The 24,347-nt window shown below is 40.7% G+C and overlaps 1 protein-coding gene and 2 non-coding genes across 3 annotated transcripts in view; all 3 read left to right on the top strand.

Moving 5' to 3' along the window:
• rhbdf1b (rhomboid 5 homolog 1b (Drosophila)) overlaps positions 1-24,347 on the top strand; it is a 50,533-nt gene that overhangs the window by 5,807 nt on the left and 20,379 nt on the right. The window lies entirely within an intron of this gene.
• trnai-uau (transfer RNA isoleucine (anticodon UAU)) lies at positions 19,144-19,237 on the top strand. Its single transcript has 2 exons — positions 19,144-19,181; positions 19,202-19,237. It is a non-coding gene; the product is annotated as a tRNA-Ile (tRNA).
• Positions 20,669-20,762, top strand: trnai-uau (transfer RNA isoleucine (anticodon UAU)). The gene is made up of 2 exons: positions 20,669-20,706; positions 20,727-20,762. It is a non-coding gene; the product is annotated as a tRNA-Ile (tRNA).

Genomic DNA, 24,347 nt, shown 5'->3' on the forward strand with positions numbered 1-24,347 from the left:
AATGACTAAGTGGGTAAAGGCAAATAATAGAACAGTTACAACAGTCTGGTAACTTCAGAAAACGACATCACTTTACTGTAATGCAGCCTTTAAAACCAGGAAAAGACAACCCATATTACGATATTACGATATCCAAAATCTAAGACGGTATCTAGTCTCATATCACAATATCGATATAATATCGATATATTGCCCAGCTCTAATCAAAACAAATATTCTCCAAATGTACTTATTATTAGCAAATACCATGACAAGACCAAAAACCCATCAATGACTTGATCCCGGCTGCCTGAAGCTTGACATAAATGAACCACATTGTTGCACAATCATGACATGTTCTTTTCACTACCACGAACACAGACATTAGTTTATTTTAAGGACCAATCCTATATTAATCTGCATCTGGAGTCTTTGAGTAACTACACTGTCCAGCGGAAATGACATGCCAGTCACAGATGTTTGTGTAGAGGGATAAACGAAGTAGACCAACTATTGGTTTCCTGACATTTGTGTAAAAATATGTGCAATAAATGACAGCTGTATCCATTGGACAGATTTCTTCCATTAAGCCTTTCTAATTTTAAATTTTGCATAAGAAATTCTTGAATAGGAACAGATCTTCTTTTTCTTGAACTTGTAACAAAAAGTCTGGATGAATAGCATACTGTCCATCAAAAAAGAATTTTAATCAGCCCATCATGCGGCATATACTGGCCTCCAAAAATTCAATGCCCGCTTGATGACAATGCTGTCCCTCGGCCAGAGTTCTTGAGGGACTTCAGACTTCTCCACCAAGATCCTGAATGACTCCTCTCTGTTTCCTTGAAACCGCAATTATGACCTCCATTTTTCCCTTTGAATATTCCTTTCAGAGCCAATTCTCTCTCCACCCACTATCTCACCCTAATGTGGCATCTGTGGGCAATTACCATTACGTTTTCATACAAGGCCAGCCAACAGAGAAAGCTGTTGTGTTGGCGCTCTCAGCATGAGTGTGCTGGCTGCGTGGAGGGACGGCAGGAAGGAGGGACGGTGGGAGGGAGGGATGGCTGCTGAGGAGGTCTATTCATGTCTCCAGGCGAGGCAATACTTGAGTAGACTCTTATTGTGGCGGTGACCTTCCTGTCACCATGCAGCTAACACAAAGCAGCCTCGTGAGGGTCAGCTGAGCTGCTCTCTTTGTTTCTCATCCTTTCTGTCAGCTCTTCACTCTCTTCAGTCTCTCTTTCCATGTCTGTCTCTACTCACTGTGTGATTAAATGTTCATTTTTTGAATTCTCTTCATTATTTATCAAACAGGCATCTATAATTCTCCAGTGACAGATTGAAGCAATTTAGCACGGTGAGGTTTACTGACTTACATTACAAGACAAAGACCCATAAAATATAAAGGAAAACCTTGATGAGGTGATTATTACAGCGTTTATGGCTGAAACGGTTCATATTTAGATTCACGCTGTGACAAGAGGAGTAGTTGCATTACCTTTAACCTTATGTGTGATATTCAGAGGCTGTCCTGTCACTTCCAGCAAAAGCCAAGTCCAGTGTGCACAGTAGTCTGGTTTAAATCTTTGGCTAGAAATGACTACAAAGGGAAAGCCAATTAGAGATGCTTACCATTCTTTCATCTGTACTGTGTCCTTGTGAAACCGGCAGTGGATCTTATCAGACAGTAACCAGTGTTAGACTGTGTGAAAATGTATGATGGCTTACCTGTTTATTAGATATTACATTTATTTACTTTAAATTTGGTAAGTTCTTTTGGATGAGGAAAGGCTAAGTTATTGGGCTGGTCTGGGTCTGCAAGGACAGAGTAACATTGAATGAACTGAGGTCAGTGTTTGACTGCACGCGTTCCTTAAGGTAAGAATCTCTTGCATTGTGATAACCTTAATTGGTTTATATGACGATATGTCAAGCTCGGGACTGTTATTCAGCCTGATATGATAGAGTTGTTTTGATTTAGCAAACGCTGGCCGTCACAATTTGGATGTAAGGTTAGGTTTTATTGTCATGAAGTCTAACGTTAGTTAGAAGATACGTACTTGTTATTCCAAATTCCACTTGTGTAACGTTACTGACATTAGCGCTCTGGGACTACTCAATAAACGTTACTAACGTTATCATTTTGCCGATGATTACAACATTGAGCTCCTCAGCCAAAGTGCCAGCTAACTTAACGTTAACATTAGCCCATGATGGTTCCATTTACTTTAGGCTAAGATAATAATAGCTAGGCTAATAATGTCATAACTAAGACATTATTAAGCAATTTGGTTTTGTGTTTGTTTTGGAACATGAGACAACGCTGTAGACATTTAGCTAAAATGGACCTACGTTACTTATGATGTAGTTAAATGGAATGCTTGTTACAGTGGCCTTATTATGTCGCTTGTTTTGCATGGCTGGCAATTGCGGGTCGTAAAACCAAAACACTGAGCTGAAAGACGCAAGAGCACTGTGTGATCTATTGTAACTATGAATAGGTACATGGTTTGTTGTCGTTTTATAGTTAAAGTGCTCATATTCTCCTCATTTTCAGGTTCATAATTGTATTTAGAGGTTATATCAGAATAGGTTTAATTAATGGTTTAATTTTCAAAAAACCAAAACCATATTTTTGTCGTACTGCACATTGCTGCAGCTCCTCTTTTCACCCTGTGTGTTGAGCTCTCTGTTTTAGCTACAGAGTGAGGCATCTCACTTCTGTTCCATCTTTGTTGGGAGTCGCACATGCGCCGTAGCTAGGTAAGGACTACTAGCCAGTCAGAAGCAGAGTATGAGGGCGTGCCACGCTAGCAGCTAGGCTAGCATTATAACGTGTGTTACAAAGTGACGCACGTTTGCCTCTGAAGTAAAGGCTGGACTACAACAGAGCTGTTTGGAGCAGTTTGTGAACAGTGTTTTCTCTGGAAGATGGTAAGTCCCTTTGGGGTGGACTTTGGGCTTTTTCACTTTGTAAACCTATAACATGCACAAAAAAGATATATAACGCAATAAAGAAAGGGGAAAAGCCAAAAAGCATAATACGAGCACTTTAAAGAATGATTCTGGTTTTGGGTTAAGTGTAAATAAAATAAACACATCCTTTCTGTAGCTTCAAGACATTTTAGATTTTTCATATTTTACTGAGACCATGATCTTTCCCTAACCATAACCAAGAGCTGCCAGTGCCTGAACCTAACCACAAAAACCTTTTAGAAATGTTTTAGTTGCCAGAAGCAGATATTGTGTTGCAAGAATATGTTGAAAAAAAAAAAGTATCGTGCGTGGCATTGCATTTTTTTCTCAAAACATATTGCACATTTGCTGTTCCAAATTAGAAAATATTATAGTATATATTTATACTTATATATTTATATTATATAAACAGGATTTCTAGAAGACAGGGTTGATGAGAGAGATTTTGCTACGTTGCTCAGGCAATTTTATTGGATAAAACATGTTTAAATGAGCAGTACGCAATTAAGAGTGGATTTTCAAAGTCAGGTGTTAATATATAAGAACATTGTTTCTCAGTGACTCATGGGGCTACAATGTTCCTAATTCTACAGATGTGGTCAACATGTGGCCAATCAACTCCTCTAGTGTTATCTTTTTTTGCATTTTGGCTAAGAATTGTTTTACCTGCAGTAGTTTGAGAGTGTAAATAATGCCTGTAGTCAACTAACATGACATTGTTGCTATACTGTTGATTTGATAGTCATGTTAGACTTTAGCACAAACATGGTAATGCTCAGACTGTAAAAAAGACTTGAACTTAATTACATAGCCTAAACCTCATAATTATATGTTTAGTTGTCCCTGTTTTGTTACAAAAGTGTTTTGGCCTTTTAGTGTTCTTCGTGGATGTTTTGGAAGTCAGTTTTTCTGTAGTTCTTGGCAGAGCAGCCAGCCAGAAGGTTGTACATGGAGTTCAGCAGCGATGCACTCTTCACAATGTCCATTAAATGTGCCGTATTACACAGGCAAGACTCTAGTGTCATTCAGTTTGCACCTATAATATAATATATAATGCCTTGTAATTCCCCACAGGACACTTTGGCCTCAATCAACCTTCATTATAGGAAGGTATACATGCTGAGTGAAAAGTGAAAAAAAGTGAAATTGTGGCTGCAAAATATTCCCAGAACATGAAGTAAGTACCAAAATTTGAATATTTTAAAACAGTAACTTTCATTTTTATTTAAGGCAAAATACCCAGTTGTAGCAAAGGGACAGGAGAAGAGAGAATGAGTTGAGTTGAGGTGAAGTAAAAATAGCACGCATGTATGAACCTGCTTTTACTCTGTGCTGTGTCAGCACAGATGTATCTTTCATGCTTGATGAGGCCATTCTTGTTTTGATTGGGCAAGATAATGGGTGGGAAACTAAAAAAACTAGACTAGCTAGCTCTGCTAAAATCTAATTAGCTCTGCTAATTGTAAAAAGCTAAAACAAAAGATGTCTGACTCTGTATCTTAGTTTGCCACGTATCTTAACATATGCCGATCCTTGTAAACTTAGCTGCTGCTGAGAACCAGCCCCTCCTCCCTCTTTGAGCGGTAAATCCACATGGCTAATCTGTATGCATCATCGGACCTCAGCGGAGGGAGGAGGACAGGATAAATGACTGATATTGCCTGATGTCTACAAACAGCATTTAGTTTCTGCTAGAAACTGAAAGTTAAACTTCTATTTTAAAGATGATTACTCCTTTTATAATTTGTAGGCCTATTCCTTTTTGTTATTTGAGTAGTTTATATTTCACCGTCTGCCGAACCGCTGCCCGCAAACTTCCTGTTGGTGCTCATGTTGAGCAATTGTGCTGTTGCAGCGATCATCTATTTTTTCGGCGAGGTGCGAGTGAATCTTGCAGGACAACACACTAATAATCTGTTTTAAATGATATAGAAGACATATTATATATGATATAAATGATCTGATTCTGATATATGATCAAATATGCATCCCTTGCTTGACAACCCTTTTGATGTTCCTGCCTCTATCCCTGCTGCTTTCCTGGAGTTTCAATTCCCCTGATTTTTTTATTATTTAGATGAAATATTAAAAACCTGCCCATCCACTATATTCATTTCAGAAAAAGCCTCACGCCACTGCTGTTTGTGATTGTTTTCTTTCCTCTAAATTATGTAGGGCCTACTTGTTCCACAAATTCATTTACGTTTGAAGAGAGAGCGACAGAGAGGAACAGACAGACGCGCACACACACACACACACACACACACACACACACACACACACACACACACACACACACACACACACACACTGCTATGAGTGCTATTCATCTGCATGTAGCCTACTCTGCCCGTGCTGCTAAGTCCAATGCAGTTTAAAGGGCAATGGCCGACTGACGTCATCACACTCATTCCGAACAATTGTAGAACGGAGCAAGTTTTGAGGTTGTAGTGCTGGTCCTACAGTCCAGTCAAAGAACTTTGAATAGTACACAGAAACAAAAAGAGTGAAAGAGAGCCTGTTTCTGGTCCTCTCTCTCGTTCCTCCCTCATCTTCCATCACATCATCCTGCAGTCTCTAGCGGCTTCTGTCACCAGCTTCTACTTTATAAGAGACTCCACTAGCAGACAGGAACCAGACAGGAACCAGACAGGAACCAGACGTCCTCTCTGCTCAGAAAACTCTGCTCTATCCTCTCAAGTCCTATACCTGGCACAGTAGCTGAGAAACCGTTTCACTTTCTCCATTGGCATTTTTGGCCGTCAAATGTGCCGTGAGGTGTTGGAACAGTTGGAGTGACGAATGGCAATGCTGGCTTTTACTTTAAGGAGTTTTTCCATCAAGTCATTTATGTTGTATTGCCCTGCAGTTTCCACTTGTCAGTCATTATTTACTGTTTAACTTGACAATGAGTTATAGTATAGTAAATAAACAACTATTTGCTAACAAGTTTAGCATATTAAATTAAAGGGTGATAAACGTCAACGGTGCGTTTTTATGAATCCCACTTGGTTTTTTGGCAAGACCCGCCCTAGGAGCCTGATTGGATTGAGGTTAGGTGTTGACATCGAGTGGTTATGGTCAGGATAACTCACTGGTAAGAGAATAGGACCCAACAAAATCAGATTCTGGGACCTTGTGCGAGCATGGACGCCAAATGCTATGCAGGTCGGGTATTGCCAAGAAACCGAGTGGGATTCATAATAACGTGTCAACGATGTGTTAACAGCTTGTATCTGCTCCCTCCATGTGGCCAAAACAATTGCTCTGCAGGCGTGTGTCTAGAAAAGTATCTGAATTATCTGTCAGCACTCACTCGTTATAATACACAGACTGGTGCAGGGTTACTTGCACTGTTGTCTCTGAAGCTTCCCCCTAAACTAAATCTACCCTTCAGCTCAGTGGCAGAAACAGGTAAACTAATGCAGATGTTTGGCATAGCAGACAGACGGAAATGCACGCAGACCCACACACTCACCACATGCATAGAGGTATGAATTAACAAGCACAATCGTGTACACACGCACACACACATAGTCGTGGCTTTTTCAACGACGCAATAAGCGCACACTGTGAAACTGCACAAATGTTTGTCCCATGCTGTTTTTGATTTAGATAGAAAATGTGTCTCTTGCACACCCATCTCTCTTTTCCCCTCTACACAGTGTCATAGTGTTTACTCTCTGCTTGGTTGCAATGTCTTTCTTTCTTTCTCTTTGACTGCTCCTCTCTGCTTTCATCTTCTCCCAACGTGACATAAAACTTTCTCTGCTTTTTTCATCTCGCTCCATCTGTTGCTGTGTTTTCCTCTTCACTCTGCCTCGATACATACCAGGTCATCTTAGGGCTGGGCGACATGGACCAAAAATCATATCTTGGTATTTTTAAGCTAAATGGCAATACCGATATATATCTCTGTATAGGCCTGCACGATTCGGGGAAAAATATGAATCACGATTTTTTAGCTTAGAATTGATATCACGATTCTCTGCCACGATTTTTTTCTCACGAAGTGTAATGTTTATTGCACACATGAACCATGACAAAACAAAATAAATTGGCAGTACCAAACATAGATTGTTTTGGGCACCTATAGCACATTGCACATCACCACAAGCCTGTAAACATAGATCAATAAATAAAGAAAATAAAGTACATACTGGTTATTTAAGTACAGTAGGCTACCAAAAATAGTGACATATAACACATTGAACTAAATATGGTTCTGATACAGGCTGTATCTGAACTCCTTGAACATGTCTTTACATAATTAAAACATGTCAATCAACATGCTGCAGCTACAGCTTCAGTCTCTAGAGAAATGGAGTTTGTCAATTGCCAATTTAAGTACAGTATCAAAAACAGAATGATTTCTTAGCACACTCTTTAACTGCTTGCCTTTCATGTCTTCAGCTGTCCTATCAAAATAAAGGCCGAAAATGCCCCAAAATAAAAAAGAAATGTAAAAAACCCAAAGTCATTTAAAAATGAAATCGCGAACAGGGGTGAATCGAGATCGCAATTTTATAACGATTAATCGTGCAGACCTATCTCTGTATTTTCTACAAAGTGGGCTAAAGGTTCCGTTGTAAGTCAAAGCCACATGTGAGATATCACAAGCACTTTACAGCCGATACCGATTTTAGCCGATTCCGATTTCATATTTTCTAACCACTTTACAGCACACACAAATATTTATTTTCTATCTTTTCTTTAATAGAACATTTTGCACAGAACATAGAACATTTTTTGAACAGATAATGGATCACTATAAAATAGAACTATATAAATGACTCCTGGTGTGGGAAATTCACACACATCTAAAGTGCAATGTTAGAACCATTTCCTTCTTTTCACATCCAATAACCAACTAAAAAAATGTGATTTTGGTTTTTGGTGTTGTCCCTCCACGCCCTACTTTTTCCTTGCAGGTTTTGCATATTGCAAACTTGTTATCTTCTGCACACACGCTGAAGGATTTCCAAACAGCTGACATGTTGCAGGTTAATTCACAAGGTTCCCTACATGTTCAAGAATAGCGCCGACACGCGCTTCACACTGCGAGCGGGTACGCGCGACACACGGCAGAAAAGTTGAGAGAAAGAAAAAAGAGACTGTGCTGTCGCATCTGTGTGTGTGTGTGTGTGCGTGCGTCCTTGAGAACTGTAACTCGTATAACTTATGTTGTCAGTTAATTGTAGCATTGACCGGCATGAAATCGGCATATGTCAGACTGACCTGCCGGTCGCCGGTCATGGCCGAGCACGTGAAAACCGGCCAATTCCGGTCACCGGCCGGTCTATCGGTGCATCTCTAGTTTCCTTCCCTGTTTGAAAATATATTTAATATATGTAAATGTTATTGTCTCATCCCATATCTCGTTTGAAAATATATCGTTGCCTTAAAAAGTCAATATACTGCCCAGCCCTAGGCCATCATCTGCAGAAAAGAGGCCTCCTGAGGCTTGTGGCCACAGCTTTATTGTCGTGTTAACACTGTGGGAGAACATTTCCAATCATAGCGTACATGCATACAGAACTTTTGAGTACTTTTTTTATGTCACCAGCGTTGACTGTCAACATTTTTGATGTCTTAAGATCTTTACAGAAGCCAGCAGCAGTTACCTTGAGGTTTTATTTGACAGCAAGCGCTTCAAAGATCATAACACTTTGACTTTCTTGTCTTCCTGTGCAGACTGCTTTGTAAGAAATGTGTGGGCGTGAAGTGAAGTTCAGTGAGTTGATATTTGAATATTATAGATTCAAAAGCTGCTTTCCCTCGGGCCACACGTCAGTCTAGAGTATCGGAAGCACTTGAGAGCAGGAGCCTATGCCAATCCTTTAATCATCTCTTAATAATGGCTTTCATGTGAGACATTTGTCACTGTAAGCAAGAGCTGAGACTTTTGGATTATGCAAAACAGGGTGTGGTGGAAGTTTAGCCGAGGATTTGAACTTTTTCTGCTTTTGCCCCGGTTTCAAGTTGCCAATTATATCCCTCCTGCTGCCACAGCTGAGTATTAGAGAGAGAGAGAGAGAGAGAGAGAGAGAGATAATTGTGCTTAGAGGCAGACAAAGAATGTAGGTCTGACCTCTGATCTGCTCTGATTGTCTGCGCTACTGTTTTATCTCCGTATAGTTAAGCAGCTTTTTATGCTGTTCCCTTATTTATTAAGGCCAAAGGACATTCTACCAGAGGAGAAAAAACATCTTTCTTAAGCATTTAAGCTTCAAATTCAGTTCACCCAAATTTTAAAAAGCATACAACTAACTAACTCATTATCGGTTAATCTGCCAATTATTTTCTCGATTAATCGTTTGGTCTTTAAAACATTAGAAAATTATGAAAATGTCTTGTATTGTCCGACCAACATACCAAAAGGTATTCCACTTATATATTTATAACCTAAGACAAGGAAAAGCAGGACATTTTCACATTTTGGAAGCATGAAATGCTTGGCATTTTATGCTTGAAAATGATCTATTAACAAAATAGTTGCCAATTAATTTCCTTTCAGTGGACTAATCAATCATCGACTCACCACAGCGTCGCTCTCTTACCTGTATCTAGCCATGCACATACATTCAGTTTTATATGTGCTGAGGTTTTGAGACATCTGTCCCTGAGACTTGTCCTGTTTACTCCAGATAATGCACTGGGACTGTCACTTATTTGGCATTTAAACTACTGCTTGAATGGAATAAAACGAGGAGGGAAAAAATAAAATGTATCTGCAACTTCCATTTGAATTCACAATTCTCAGATTGGAGATGTTTTTACCTAGGGAGGTGAATGAAAAAGCTTTATTACAAGTACTCAAACTGCAATCCTACGCTCTCTAACATTTCACCGCTGCCCGTTTGAATGTGTTTAAGCAGCTGTGTTTTGAACCAGATTATCCGACTGAAATATGCATTGGCTTTTCTTAGGCAGCTGTTTGCAAATATATATATATATATATATATAATATAATGTATGTATAATATAATGTATGGAGTCCATCTGCGACACTTGCCATTGAATAATGAATGATGAAAAGTATATGAAATATTTACACCATGAGGAACAAATCACACATAAACTGTAAGCAAACTGTACCATATGGTTTATGTGTGATTTGTTCCTCATGGTGTAAATATTTCATATACTTTTCATCATTCATTATTCAATGGCAAGTGTCGCAGATGGACCCCATACATTACGCCACTGTATGGCTTCATATACAACCTGAACAACACACACTTGGCCACATAGGAACCAAAGTAAGCAGGTCTCTAACATTCATGAGATGAAGTCACTGACATTGTACGCTGGATAAATAAGCCATAGATTAAAAAAAAAGTGACACATCCCCCAAAATGCTGGTACTAAGAATTTAGTGCATTAACACACATTTAGGGTGTGTTAATGCAGGGTGTGATCGATTCATGGGCTATACTGTTTTACAACCAGCCTGACCTCCACGATCACGGTTCTCGTGTCTGTCATGCTGCAGCAGGCAGGAGTGAACACAGTGAAATGGGATGCAAGGTACCTTACAGGAATGTGAGGTATTTCCTACCTACTGTGGCACACAGTAAGGCAGGTTGGACACAGGTTGCAGCACACGAGGAATCGATGATCGGCCACAGAGCTAATTTAGATTATGCAAAAGCGGGAGTGGTGGAAGTTTGACAGTTCTGAGTATTAGAGAGAGAGAGATGATTGCTTAGAGGCAGACAAAGAATGTAGGTCTGACCTCTGATCTGCTCTGATTGTCTGCGCTACTGTTTTATCTCCGTATAGTTAAGCAGCTTTTTATGCTGTTCCCTTATTTATTAAGGCCAAAGGACATTCTACCAGAGGAGAAAAAACATCTTTCTTAAGCATTTAAGCTTCAAATTCAGTTCACCCAAATTAAAAAAGCAACATATTTTGCAACTAACCGCTGAGCTAATCTCAGTGCATTTTAATTCTAGTACTTTAGCAAGAAAGCAGAGAGAAGTTAACAACTTGCACAATTACTCATCATCACATTATGTTGCAGGGTAAATAACTAATGGCTGTCAAGGGGAGCTTGAACTCAACTGAGGTACCACACGCTTACCTATTGTGACATAGCAGATGGCATTTTACTCTTGTTAGCTTGCAGCTTTTTCGTATGCTTCCATGTAGCATTTAAACATCAGTAAACCATGACAAATGACCACCCATGAATTGACTTGGATCTCCTACAATGCCACCAGATCACGTTTGAATTTCTACCGTTTTATGGCACAGAAGGAGATTGCTTTACAGAAGCAGAGGGCACTTGTTTTCTACTTAAAATGGATTCAAAGCTTTTGAGAGTTTCTCACAATGGCAGATGGTGTAATGGTTTTGGAAGACAGATGGAAAAGACACTTTAGTACAGTGAATGAGAAAACCAGGTAACCGGGAGGGCATACAAGGCTTCAAAGGCATTTATGTGACAGGAGGTAATAGGGCTGCACAATTAATCAAATTTTAATCACGATCACGATTTTGGCTTCCCACGATCAAATTCACGTGATCGAGCGATATTTAAAATGCTTCATTCCGTTCATAGAACGCTCTGTATCAAAGTTTTTTTTTTCCAAAGCTCCGTAAACCACTCTCTGATCACGTGCCTCCATGAGCCAATCAGAGTTGTTCCCTGCACCGCGCAGCTTAGTTTAGATGTTGACAGTCACAGAGGACAGAGTAACGTGAGGAAAAATCGTCCCAAGGTGTACCAGTTTACCAGTAAACGCAACATTTTGTCCCGTCTGTGTTGTTTTTCAGACAACAGCAGTGACCAGTGCTAGTTTGAGTCTTTTAGCTCATAGCTTTAGCGGCAGACTGTTGTACGTCCCGTTTAGCTGTAAGTATTTTACCGTGTTTACTACTGTAGCTAATGGTAGGCTAACGTTACCTGCTGTGTAACGTGTTATTAGTGTTTACTAGCGTGACATGCAGTGATGTTTCTGTTGCCTCTCGTCTGTTTTGGAGCATCGGAGCGCAACGCAGACATTTAAGTGGCAACGTAATCCACGTTGCTATTTCGTCCGGTAGATTTTAACATGCGCCGTTAACGTGAACAGAAAATTGCGTTGCCTGTATGTTTTCACGGCAAACCCGCATGTTTGGAAAGCAGTCGCACAACAGCTGAAATGGCATACTCCTTCATAGTACCCTTCAACAAAGGAGGAATGTAGCACAATACGGATGTGAAAGCAGTTATAATTATATGTGACAATAAAATTTGTTTTGGTTAAAATCAACAAATAATCGTGATAATTTATCATGATCAATATATTGATCAAAATAATCATGATTATCATTTTGGCCATAATCGTGCAGCCCTAGGAGGTAAGAGGGGTCTTCATTTTAAGAAGCTGCGGCAAAGATACTGGCTTGTACAGAAATGAGATACAGATATATAAATACAGATATGTTGACATACATATGCAAATGCTACATATACAGTGGCTTTAAGTAGCTACTTCCTGTGTGTGTGTGTGTGTGGTTTTGTAGTGTAGTATGTGTGTCAAAGTGGATGGGACGTGTCAAGAATTCCTGCACACCGATGTGATTCGAGTCGTAGCAGCCCAGCGGCTGTCTGACAATGAATCGCTCGTTCTCGTGTAATTTGGAGTAACGAGATGAATGACAGACAACACAAGACAATCAAAGCAGTCTTTTAGACAGATGGCTTCAAGTCATTAGGACCCCCCCCCCCCAATTCTCTCTAGAACGATTCGATGCTTGATGCAGATAAGTTAATAATCGAAAAGAAGAAGAAAAAAAATGTGTTGATTTTTATTTAAAAGTTACTGTTTCCAGACAAGTACAAATCAGAAAACAGAGTGACTGAAAGAGGATGGGATAATGGACAACAACTTAGAGTTTAGGCAAGAGTGCAGAAAAAAAACACACAAAAATGGCCAAAAGGAAGAAAAAAATTACATTTTATATATATATATACACATGCTCTAATAAGACATACATAAAATAATTAGGCAAAACACATATAGGCTGTTCATCTACTGTTACTACATTACATCTGACCACCTCATGTTTCATGTTCTAAGAAGCCAATTGTGGAGTTAAGCTTCATTCGTTCCCTTATACTGTTCCCCAAACCCATCCTGGTGTGATTAAAGGAAACAGTTGGTGATACAATGAACAGGATGATAGTGTGAAAGCCTCGAAGAAGTCAAAGTCAAATTTTTCTTTGTCAATGCCATTTATCATTTATTGTTTTTCTCTCTGAGATGATGATTTCCATAACTGACATACTGCTCCTGTTGGGGCAGATGTTTAATCATTCATTAGTGTTTGCAGGACTCTGCGAACAGAAACGAAAGGACCTACTGTGTTACGACTGTAACATCTGGTGCAGATGAGAGCCCAGAGCATATGTGGTCCTATGGTGGGGGGGTGGAGAATAAAAGCGCACGGCGGAACTCACTGTTAATCTATACGATCTACTTCTGCTTTGTTACATCACAGGAACCAAAAAATAAATAAAAAATGCAGATGTACAGTTTTTTTTTAAGCTTCCGGAGGCAGGGTTTTGTAGGATCTGTAGAACAGATGATAGAATCATTTCCCCCAAATCAGAAGCTTTAGATTGATTTCTTTATGCCCTGCTCAGTTTCTGGTGTAAAATATGGTCGTTTATCTGTCCACAGGAAGTAATGAATTCATATTTAAGAGGATCATACAAACCATCTCTTAAACCATCTCCTAAAAAGCCAGCAAGTCACTGAAAGCTGTCTGAAAGCTTGCCTCAATTTTTGTTCTCCTTTTAAATCCTTTGGTGCATGCTACATGCAGCATGCTTACACCACTGTAAAGTTCAAGACTTCAGCTTTCACCTGGAGCAGGCAATTTTCTTAGGGCTGCAGTCGGTCAGTTCCCATGACCACAACGCCTGAAAGCACTGTCCTGAAAAAGAACTAGGTTAAATTGGACCCAGCGGTGCTGTTGGGCAGGTTGTAAGTGCCTATTAGAGCAGAGCGATGCAGCGTAATAAAGTTCAAACCTACCTGGACTGTCTGAGCATTAATCTACTGCAGTCCGTTTTATAGCACCTTCATCTTGAAGAGCAGAGAAAAGAACACAACTCTTCCCTTAATATACTATTTACCTCCAAATGACAATAAATATCTGTTTGGACCTCAAATTCAGCAGATACCTGGCTTTTTTAACAGAGCATGCACAAATGAAGTAACCATGGTTATTCTGACTAACTTTGGCTTATATAGGGCCAAGATTAGCTTTTCAGAAGTGAACAGATTTTTGCAGCGGTTGCTGCTCAATGGCAAACTTACTAAATGACGAAATAGTTTAAGACGGAGCATTTAGTAAAAGCTGCAATGAAACCAGCCTCAGCCAACCTAAAAATTCTGTTTCATCAACATGTTGAATTGCAGCGATTTGTCAAACCATAATTTTGGCAGTACATTAAATGTTAAGCAGCAAAACAAAACAAAAAACTCCAGTTTGCAAGAAGGAGCAGAAACAAGAGAAGACAGAAAGAGACCGAAGAAAGAAAGAGGGGGAGGGAGGGAGCTTTAGAGAATGAAAGGAGACAGAGCAGAGACTAGGTTTTGGACTGCTTAACATAAAGATCCATTCATCCATCTATTGAATATTAAATCTCATTGACATGCAGTCACAGTGAGTTTCCATGCCACAATAACTGGGTGCCTCGGTCTCAAAGACCGGAGTCGGAGAGGGGTGTCAGGACAAGTCTTGCTTGGGTGCCAAGCGGATGCCCTTGTTTCATTCTGTCTCGGCATGTCAGGAAATGTCACCCTATGTAAACAGGATCCAATTACGCTGCTGTTCTGCCACAGTCCCCTATAGGCACGTCAGGGCTGCAGCACTGCGCTAGGAAGTCCACATTTCAACTATCTAACAACTATCACTTGGCATTATTATTGGTGGTGTGATCCTTGGCTGATCAATCTCAACGTAAGTAGAATCCAAAATGACATTTTTTCCAATGTTAAAGCCCAGCAGTTGACGATTTTGTGATGACTTTCACTTCTTCCGCTTTGAAGATTCCTTCAAACTTCCTGCTGGGTGCTGATGACACCATCGCTGCGATATAGGCGTCCAATCAGGGGTCGGCATGAGCCTCTGTGGACTGACAGAAGGAGCGATGTCGTGTGGTGTACAGCACAGGGATTACAGCCCTTAATCTGCCTGCCATGAAAACCCAACTAGAGAAAAAAAAAAAAGAGAGGTCATGGAATAACAAATGTCGGATGTTGGAAAAAAGATGAAGAAAGATTGATTTTTGGACCACGCGGCATCTCTTCTTTATGGAGAACTGCAAAAACCTGACGTGTGAAGCTGGAGCAAAGGCTGTCAAGTGAGTGTTTGCTGTCTATGCTGCATGCATGTGTGCAGGTTTGCATGTGCATCATGCTTTATTTTGTAAGTACATGCAAGTCTGCCCTCCTTTCAGCGCGCACACACACACACGCAGACACACATTGAGTATCATCACTGCAGAATGAGCAAAGGATGTGGTTATAGTTTGCTCTGAGCAAGGTTTCTATTTGCAGGGGTGTGTTTATCCTCTTTGACCGTAAGAGAACACACTCTGGTCTATGGCTACCACATAGACCAAAACACACACACACACAGACACACTGACAAGGGGAACTGAGAGGCAAAAGGAATCAAAGTCAACTTTCTGTAAACTGCTGGTCTACGTGTGTGTATTTAAACAATATATACAGTGTATGAACAAATGTATGCTACAAATGTCTCATTAAAAGGTATTTGTTTAGATCAGGGATCAGAGTTTAAAGTTACTGTGCATATTCCTTTTTATGTAGGTATAACGTTTACCATGTTCACCATCTTAGTTTAGTTTTGATATTTGGCACTAAACACAAAGTACAGCTGAGGCTCATGGGAATGTCTTTAATTTTGTCAGATAACTGGTCAAAGATATTGGACAACTAGAATGGCACTGGGAGAGTGCAGACCTTCGCCAAGGCATGCCTCATCTCACAATGTAAATGCAGTGTGAATTATTCCATTCGGAACTTATCTTTACGATTATTCCGACACCTCATCTCGCAATGTTAACAAAAGTGAAAAATAATTAGCGTATCCACCCCGTGATTCAGATTTGCGCTAAAAAGTTATTCCTTAGCCCATGCTACACCCTTTACACCATGTTTCATGAAAATTAGGCTAGTAGTTTTTCCGTAATACTGCTGACAGACAGCCAAACCATTAGACGACCCCAGTCGAAAACATAACCGCTTTGGGGGAGGTAATGATGGTGGCAATAGAGGAAAAATGTAAAGGATCAACAAAATTATTAGGATTCATCCTATTGGGAACATGAATGCCTGTACCAAATTTCATGGCAATCCATCCAACAGTTGTCATTTGACATTTCAGGACAATATTGCCTATATTGGGGACTTACACCTGTTTTATATAGAAAGTGATGAACTGCAGGAAGCTAAAAAGATTTTGTCTACCGTAAGAATAAAGCGATCCAGTATGAGACTCTAATTTTAAATTCAGTGTCAAATTGTAGGAGAGAAAAATACAAACGTCCACACCCCTAGTAACCTCAGGAGATCAGTATGTCAGGAACAAGCCATGATGACATCTTTGTTAAGCTGCATGTGCTCTTGCTGTGTGCCACTACTCCCATATATAGCTGAGTAATCACACTTTTGATTTGTCCCAACACCTACCTTTCGCTGAGAGCCACAAGTTCACACCTGTTCTGTAGGCATTGTGCACCGCTTTCTGGGAAATGTAGGAGATCACTAGCTAAATAGACAAGCCGTTTGCGTGAGAACTGATACACCAGAAAAGAAAATGATATAATTTAGTGCAAAATAGGCACCCAAACTGATTGCATTTGACAAATGAGAGTAACCAAAGGGGGATTTTTCCCTTAATAATGTAGTTATTATTATTATTTTCTGTGTGTGTGTGTGTGTGTGTGTGTGTGTGTGTGTGTGTGTGTGTGTGTGTGTGTGGACATTTGGAAGCACATCCCGTTCTGTCCGAGCCAGTATGTATGAAGGAGTGATCCAGCTGCCGGTGTTGAATATCTTTCAGCTCATTAGACTTGGCTTTGGCCAGAAGTTTGAATATCGGCTCCAGCACCACGTATGATGGAGGAGATTATTGTTCGGCTGATGGCTTTATGGAAAGAGAGTGGCAGCCAGTAATTTCACTCCCATCAATGACTGACAGAATGATTCACAGCTGAGATGTAAAGCAGCTCCTGGTTGGTGGCCGCTCATTACGTCTCTTCAGAGCCCCATGCAGATGTCCTATTATCCAGTAATAGTCGCTCCATTCCTGCTCAATGACTTCCCCTCGGCCTGAGTTACAACCCAAAGAACTACTCATGTTGTCTGAAGCTGAGCTGCAGCACAGACACATTTTTTTCACACTAAATGTCATTTTAGTAAAGTGAATGAGGGTAATACATTTTTGGAAAAGACCAAGTTTATAGATGGATGATAGAGAGAAGCAGACATGCTGTAACCAATGAAGGCCTTTATCCACTTCTACAGGCCTTTAATAGAGGTAGACCATTATTCCTTTTGCCTAGTTAATGATACCTACTTTGCCTTCAAGAGAAATCATTTACTGAATTAATTACTTTGTTCATGATTAATTCCAAAGCACTGACAAAATTACCACAACTATGAGCCAACCTGTGAAACACAGCACAGTCACACATCAGGTGCACAAACGCATGATTGCTTAATTGTAGATGCACCAATCAGGTTTAAGCACTATCAAAATGCAGCAGGTAAGTCTAGTATTTTCTGTACTGTATTTTCAGTTTGTTTTCAGATCTTTTTTTTTTTTACTGTAATTGTAACCTGTACTGGATACAGCATATTAAGTTTGTCTGTTATTTGCTGAGCTAGGTGTTACGCACACTACTGTAGTACTGTATCATGAAAACTGGGACATGTTTTGTTGGGATTCTCCATGTTGACATGTTGACTGATTTGGGTATATGGAGAGAAATGAATTGTATTTTCCTCAGTCTGCAGCATTGGTCTTGTGTAGTGTTTGGTGAGCTTATTGTATATTTGCACTTTCTCTGTGTACTTCATTTACAGTACTCAAATCACTGAGAAGTAGAATTGCTAAAAGTGTTTTAGGTTAGCAACAGCAGTGTGTAACTGGTTCAAACTGAATTAAGTCATATAACATCATATGCTTTTTATAAATTAGTGTTATAAAGAGTGTTTCATTTTGCAAAGGGTCTGAGGTGTTCTGCTAATTGTGTGTGTGATTGTGCTAATTGTGTGTATTGTATCTGAAAAACCGGTCCCTGCTTTCAAAATAGTGCTTAAGCAATCAGAAAAAAACTGTAAGCAATCATGTGTTTGCGCACCTGATGGCTGTGTTTCACAGATTGGCTCATAGTTGTGGTAATTTGACAGTCAGTGCTTTGGAATTGCAAGGAAGTGACATCATGATAAGGTTCTGTGTCTAATGTATACAAGTGTGTTTAGTGTTTTGCAAACAGTGTGAGGCTGACATTGTGCTTATAGTGGTGCACATCTGGGCCAATGTTTTGCTCCTTGAGTGTAAGGTTTTGATAATTGATTTCAGTGTGTAAGCAATCGGCAAAAACTGTAATACAATTAGGTGAAGAGTTATTCGGTGCATGATAAAGTGCTATTGTTGCTATGTGGCACCAGTAAGAAGCAGAAAGGTGCTGAGGTTTTGAGTTTGTGCTTCACCTGACCAGCTCAGCAGCTTTACAGTAAAATGCATAACCCCATGGGAAAAGAAATGATTATTGTTTGTGTTGACACTTCATATTAAAAGATGTATGCACCGATACCGATGCCAGTATCGGGTATCGGTCCGATGCCGTGCGCATGTACTCTTGTAGAGATGTCTCGTTTATACTTCCACTGAAATGGTTAAGCAGGACAACCCCTTTCTCTCTCCAAATGCTTTCCTTTACCCATAGACCCTCATCAGCGAGTACTAATATCCCTTTTTTCTCCTGCCTGTCTCTGTTCATTGAGGGCATAATGTATGTGTGTGTGAGTGGTGTCTTAGTGTAAGAAGAGAGCCTTCCCTTTGAGAATCCTAATGCCATCTTGTGGTGCTAAAGATGCATGACTGCCCTCCAAAAGAAACCACTAAAGCTGCTGCTGCCCTACAGAGGCTCCAGTGGCGCAATCGGTCAGCGCGCGGTACTTATAAGACAGTAACCAGCAGAGTGATGCCGAGGTTGTGAGTTCAAGCCTCACCTGGAGCAGGAAAGTTTTAACCTGGACTGTCAATCCCAGGAGGTACTCAGATATGAGAACGAATTATCGGTCCGATGCCGTGAGCATGTACTCGTCCTTGTAGTCATAAAATTACTCCGATACTACCACACCCAATACCACCTCATAGCAATGTGACAGTAACTTGTCCATCAAGCAGGTGTAGGCGACGGAAAAGGAGCAATGCCATCCCTTTGGAGATTTTTGGCCAATTCTTGCCCAATGCATGATTGCACTTGTCGACCAGCCATTGTCGTTAATAATACTGGGTTTCGATGTCTCCTCAGTGTACTGGAGCCGAGAGCTTTCCAGCCGTCACCACATCACAGAAACCGTGTTTCCCAAGCTGCTTTGTGAAAAAAGCACATCAGCAGCCTTTTGCCCGTAAACTTCACCACTGATATAGTAGCAGTGTTAACCCAATGTCTTGCATCAGCTTAACGGGCATAAACATGAAGAAAGTGATATTCAATCTGCTCCGACTGCATGCGGTTTCTACACAGCGCTGTTTTAACAACCACAGTGCTACTCTGTAAATAGCTCTTTTTTTGACACAAACAGGCTGAAACGAAAGCTCTGGGTGTGTAGTCTAACTGTTTTAACTGTTATAGTTTGCCACAAGTCTTTACATTTTGGACAAAATCTCGTGAACTTAGCTGCTGGCGTAAACACACCATCCTCTCCACTGGATCGGTAAATCCACATGGGTACTTAATATGCACGTGAATAACGTCATCGGACTTTGCGTTCTTCATTCTTTCTAAACTTCACTCAGTATTTTGATATTAGGAATTATATGATTTATTTTATTCACACTAGCCCGGGGAAATGTCCTGGCCCAGGCACTGAGCTTTGAATAGAAATAAAGGCATGGTACTGTGAAAATACTGCTTTGTTCTAATTGACAACAATATCAGAGAAGGCCAAAATCATCTGTGTGTCTGAAAACACCCTCGGACCCCAGAGGGATTATTAAGTACTCGTATCGGTACTCATATCGGCACGTACCCAAATGTAAGTAGTTGTACTTGTACTTGATCATAAAAAAAGTGCTATCACTGCATCCCTTAAAAGACGTCACTGCAAACTGCCTCATTTGCACTGGTCTGCTTGCTGGCTTTCACAGAGATGTCTTGTTTATACTTCCACTGAAATGGTTAAGCAGGAAAATCCCTTTATCTCTCCAAATGCTTTCCTTTACCCATAGACCCTCACATAGAAGGATGTGAGGAAACTCATCAGCGAGTACTAGCATCCCTTTTTTCTCCTGCTTGTCTCTGTTCATTGAGGACATACTGTATGTGTGTGTGTCTTAGTGTAAGAAGAGAGCCTTACCTTTGAGAATCCTAACGCCATCTTGTGGTGCTAAAGATGCATGACTGCCCTCCAAAAGAAACCACCAAAGCTGCTCCCCTACAGAGGCTCCAGTGGCGCAATCGGTCAGCGCGCGGTACTTATAAGACAGTAACCAGCAGAGTGATGCCGAGGTTGTGAGTTCAATCCTCACCTGGAGCAGAAAAGTTTTAACCTGGACTGTCAATCCCAGGAGATACTCAGATATGAGAATGAATTATGGCGTTTTTCCATTACATGGTACGGGCTTGACTCGCCTCACTGTGCGTCCATTTTCCATTGCAGATTTTAGTACCGCCTCAGCGTGGCTGGTCGTCATAGCGGCGCCGCAGTAAACTGCCGTGACCTAACGCGACACACACACAGAACGTGGAAGGTGTGTTGTTGTTGCCACAGCCAGAAGACACATTTTGTTTCAAATGAAGCTGGAGGCAGCAAAAAAAAAAACACCGCTGGCTAAACTATTTAAAAATGGCGGGTTTGTTCAGGACACCCCCGTCTGTCGCTTTCACGTCACCTTTTGGTATCGGCTCAGCTCGCTTGGAACCTCGACTGAGGTGGTACTAAAAAAAGTACCTGTTAGCAGGTACCAGGGACTTTTTTTCGTAATGGAAAACCAAAAAAGGCGAGTAGAGTCGAGGCGAGTCAAGCAGGTACCACGTAATGGAAAAGCGCCATTAGAATCCAACTTTGTCATTGTTGAGGAAGACCAAACTGTACCCCCTGCTTTAATGAATAAATACAAGGAAAAACATTGACCATTCAGGATAAAGCCCCTGGGAGATTTATGCACTTATGGAACGACTGGAGGATCAATAGGCACAAATCATCTATTGTATGGAGTTAAACTGGACAAGTTCAATATTGTTGGTATCACTCTGCCTTGTGACGCAGGCTTCTGTGTCTAGACTCTGGCTAAAGTCAGTGATCCATTGTTATAAAAATCACCATGAATTCCAAGTGCTAAATGTGCCACCGTTAGCTTTGTGTTTTTTTCTTCAAAAGAAACTACTTAATCTGGCAGCCTGCAGAGGCTCCAGTGGTGCAGTTGGTCAGCGTGCAGTACTTATAAGACAGTAGCCAGCAGAGTGATGCTGTGAGTTTGAGCCTCACCTGGAGCAACTATCTTTTAGAGAACAAACAATTGGTCTATTAAAGCTGGGCTATGCTGTTTTCTGGAAAAGGCTAAACAACCACCAGATTTGGAAAGTACAGCCCTCCAGACGAGCACAGGTTCAAGTTCAGTGTCCATGGCGACACTTTGCCTTGTGACTCAGGCTTATGCATCTAGCTTACTAAAGTCAATGACCCATTGTTTCAAAATTTACCATGAATTCCAAGTGGTAAATGTGCCCCCATGATCTTTCTAAGCAGCATTGTGTGCCGTGTGAGAACGGAGAGGTAACGGTCAATTTGACTTGGTGTTGGTCATCAAAAGAGAGGTTTTGTTTGTGCTGGTGAATTCCAAAGCCTCAGCACATAATACAATTAGGCAAGGAGCTATTCGGTGCATGATAAAGTGCTATTGTTGCTATGTGGCACCAGTAAGAAGCAGAAAGGTGCTGAGGTTTTGAGTTTGTGCTTCACCTGACCAGCTCAGCAGCTTTACAGTAAAATGCATAACCCCATGGGAAAAGAAATGATTATTGTTTGTGTTGACACTTCATATTAAAAGATGTCACTGCAAACTGCCTCATTTGCACTGGTCTGCTCGCTGGCTGTTACAGAGATGGAGAGATGTCTCGTTTATACTTCCACTGAAATGGTTGAGCAGGAAAACCCCTTTCTCTCTCCAAATGCTTTCCTTTACCCATAGACCCATTAACCAGTAAACAACAGGATGAGTGGAGGCTTTGGCCTATTATTCTGGGCTTTCCCTCTGTGTGTGTAGCTCAGTTGTTCGATCTATCAGGCTCTCTTTGTCTGTTAGTAGGTGGCTCGCTACACTCAGACCACTTATACTTGTAGATAGTCTGTCTGTAGAGGATATGAGCAAACTCATCAGTGAGTACTAGCATCCCGTTCTCTTCTGCCTGTCTCTGTTCATTGAGGACATACTTTATGTGTGTGTGTCTGAGTGTAAGAAGAGAGCCTTACCTTTGAGAATCCTGATGCCATCTTGTGGTGCTAAAGACGCCCTTCACAAGTTACCTTTAATTAAGGCTGCACAATATATAATTTTTTTTATCGTCATCGGGATATCAGCTGTCGCAATAAACCCATTGCACAAGGCTGCAACATATCGCAAAAGACAGTCAGAGACTTTTTATGTTAGTTGAAAGAAAATATCAGTAGAAAACTGCACTTTAAAATGTAACTGTCATTCTTTTTTAGTGGTGCCTTTTATATTCAATTCAACGTTTAATTTGTTCAATAAAAGAATGTTATTAATTATTTCCTGTCATTTGTTTTAAATTCAACAAGCAATTTGTTGAATTTAAGCAAAATACTGAAAGTAGCAGAAACGCAGAACTGACTACACGCTAATATTTTTTTTATTTTTTCGCAAGTAACACGTTATCGCGATATTCAACGTTTTTTCCTTCCATTGTGCAGCCCTACCCCTAATTAGTCTCATTACACAGGCTCTAGTGGCGCAATCGGTCAGCGCGCAGTACTTATAAGACAGTAACCAGCAGAGTGATGCCGAGGTTGTGAGTTCGAGCCTCACATGGAGCAGAGAAGTCTTAAACTAGGCTGTCAAAAGGTGTTTTTGCATTGCATGGAACTCTACTCTACTCGGCTCGACTCTGCTGCGGTGCCCCGTCCTCCATTTTCCATTGCAGATTTAGTACCGCCTCATGCCTGAGGCGAGCGTGGCTGGTCGACATAGCAACGCCGCAGGAAACTGCCGTGAGCTAAGGCGACACACACACAGAACGTGGAAGGTGTGTTGTTTTTGATTCTCGGCATGTGGCTGTTGCCAGAAGACAAATTTTGTTTCAAAAGAACCTGGAGGCAGCAAAAAAAAAAAAAACACAGCTGGCTAAACTATTTAAAAATGGCGGGTTTGTTCAGGACACCCCCATCTGTCGCTAAGCAATGATGATTAGTGACGATTCTCTCTGACCAATCAGTAGTCTGCAGGTTTTCACGTGATTCTTTTGGTATCGGCTCAGCTCGCTTGGAACCTCGACGGAGGTGATACTAAAATAAAGTACCTGTTGGCAGGAAAGAGTAAGACTTTTTTTCGTAATGGAAAACCAAAAAAGGCGAGTAGAGTCGAGGCGAGTCGAGCAGGTACCATGCAGTGGAAAAACGCCAAAACACAGGAGACAGTCTGACATGCTGATCGTCTCTGTGAGATTATTCAACATGAATTATAGCAGACAGGACTTGTCATTTTTGAGTGAGACCAAACACATGTCAATGCAGCGCTGGTGCTTTTTACATGTATTAATTCCACCTGGATTGATATTAAATTAAATGAAATTAGATTTATTATTTAATTTCCACATTGTGAAATGATCGACTTTTTTCTTTGTCTTATATCTTATTGAGTCACAGCACATTTGGCTCAATCCACATTTTATTTACCCATTGGCTCATGCTGTGAAACACCAGCTGTGGGTATATGGCAGCTCATACTGATGTGACTGCTTCGTTCCTGTTGTCATGTCAGAGCAGTTAGTTTTACCAGTCACTCTGCCTTGTTATGCAGGTTATTTGGAAAAGATGCCGAGGGCGGCTGGCAGACTCGTACCTTTAAACGTTTGGATTCAAGCAGTTTGTTTATTTGGGCATTTT

Source organism: Sander vitreus, chromosome 21 (genome assembly GCF_031162955.1).
Source record: "Sander vitreus isolate 19-12246 chromosome 21, sanVit1, whole genome shotgun sequence".
Classification (NCBI taxonomy): domain Eukaryota; kingdom Metazoa; phylum Chordata; class Actinopteri; order Perciformes; family Percidae; genus Sander; species Sander vitreus.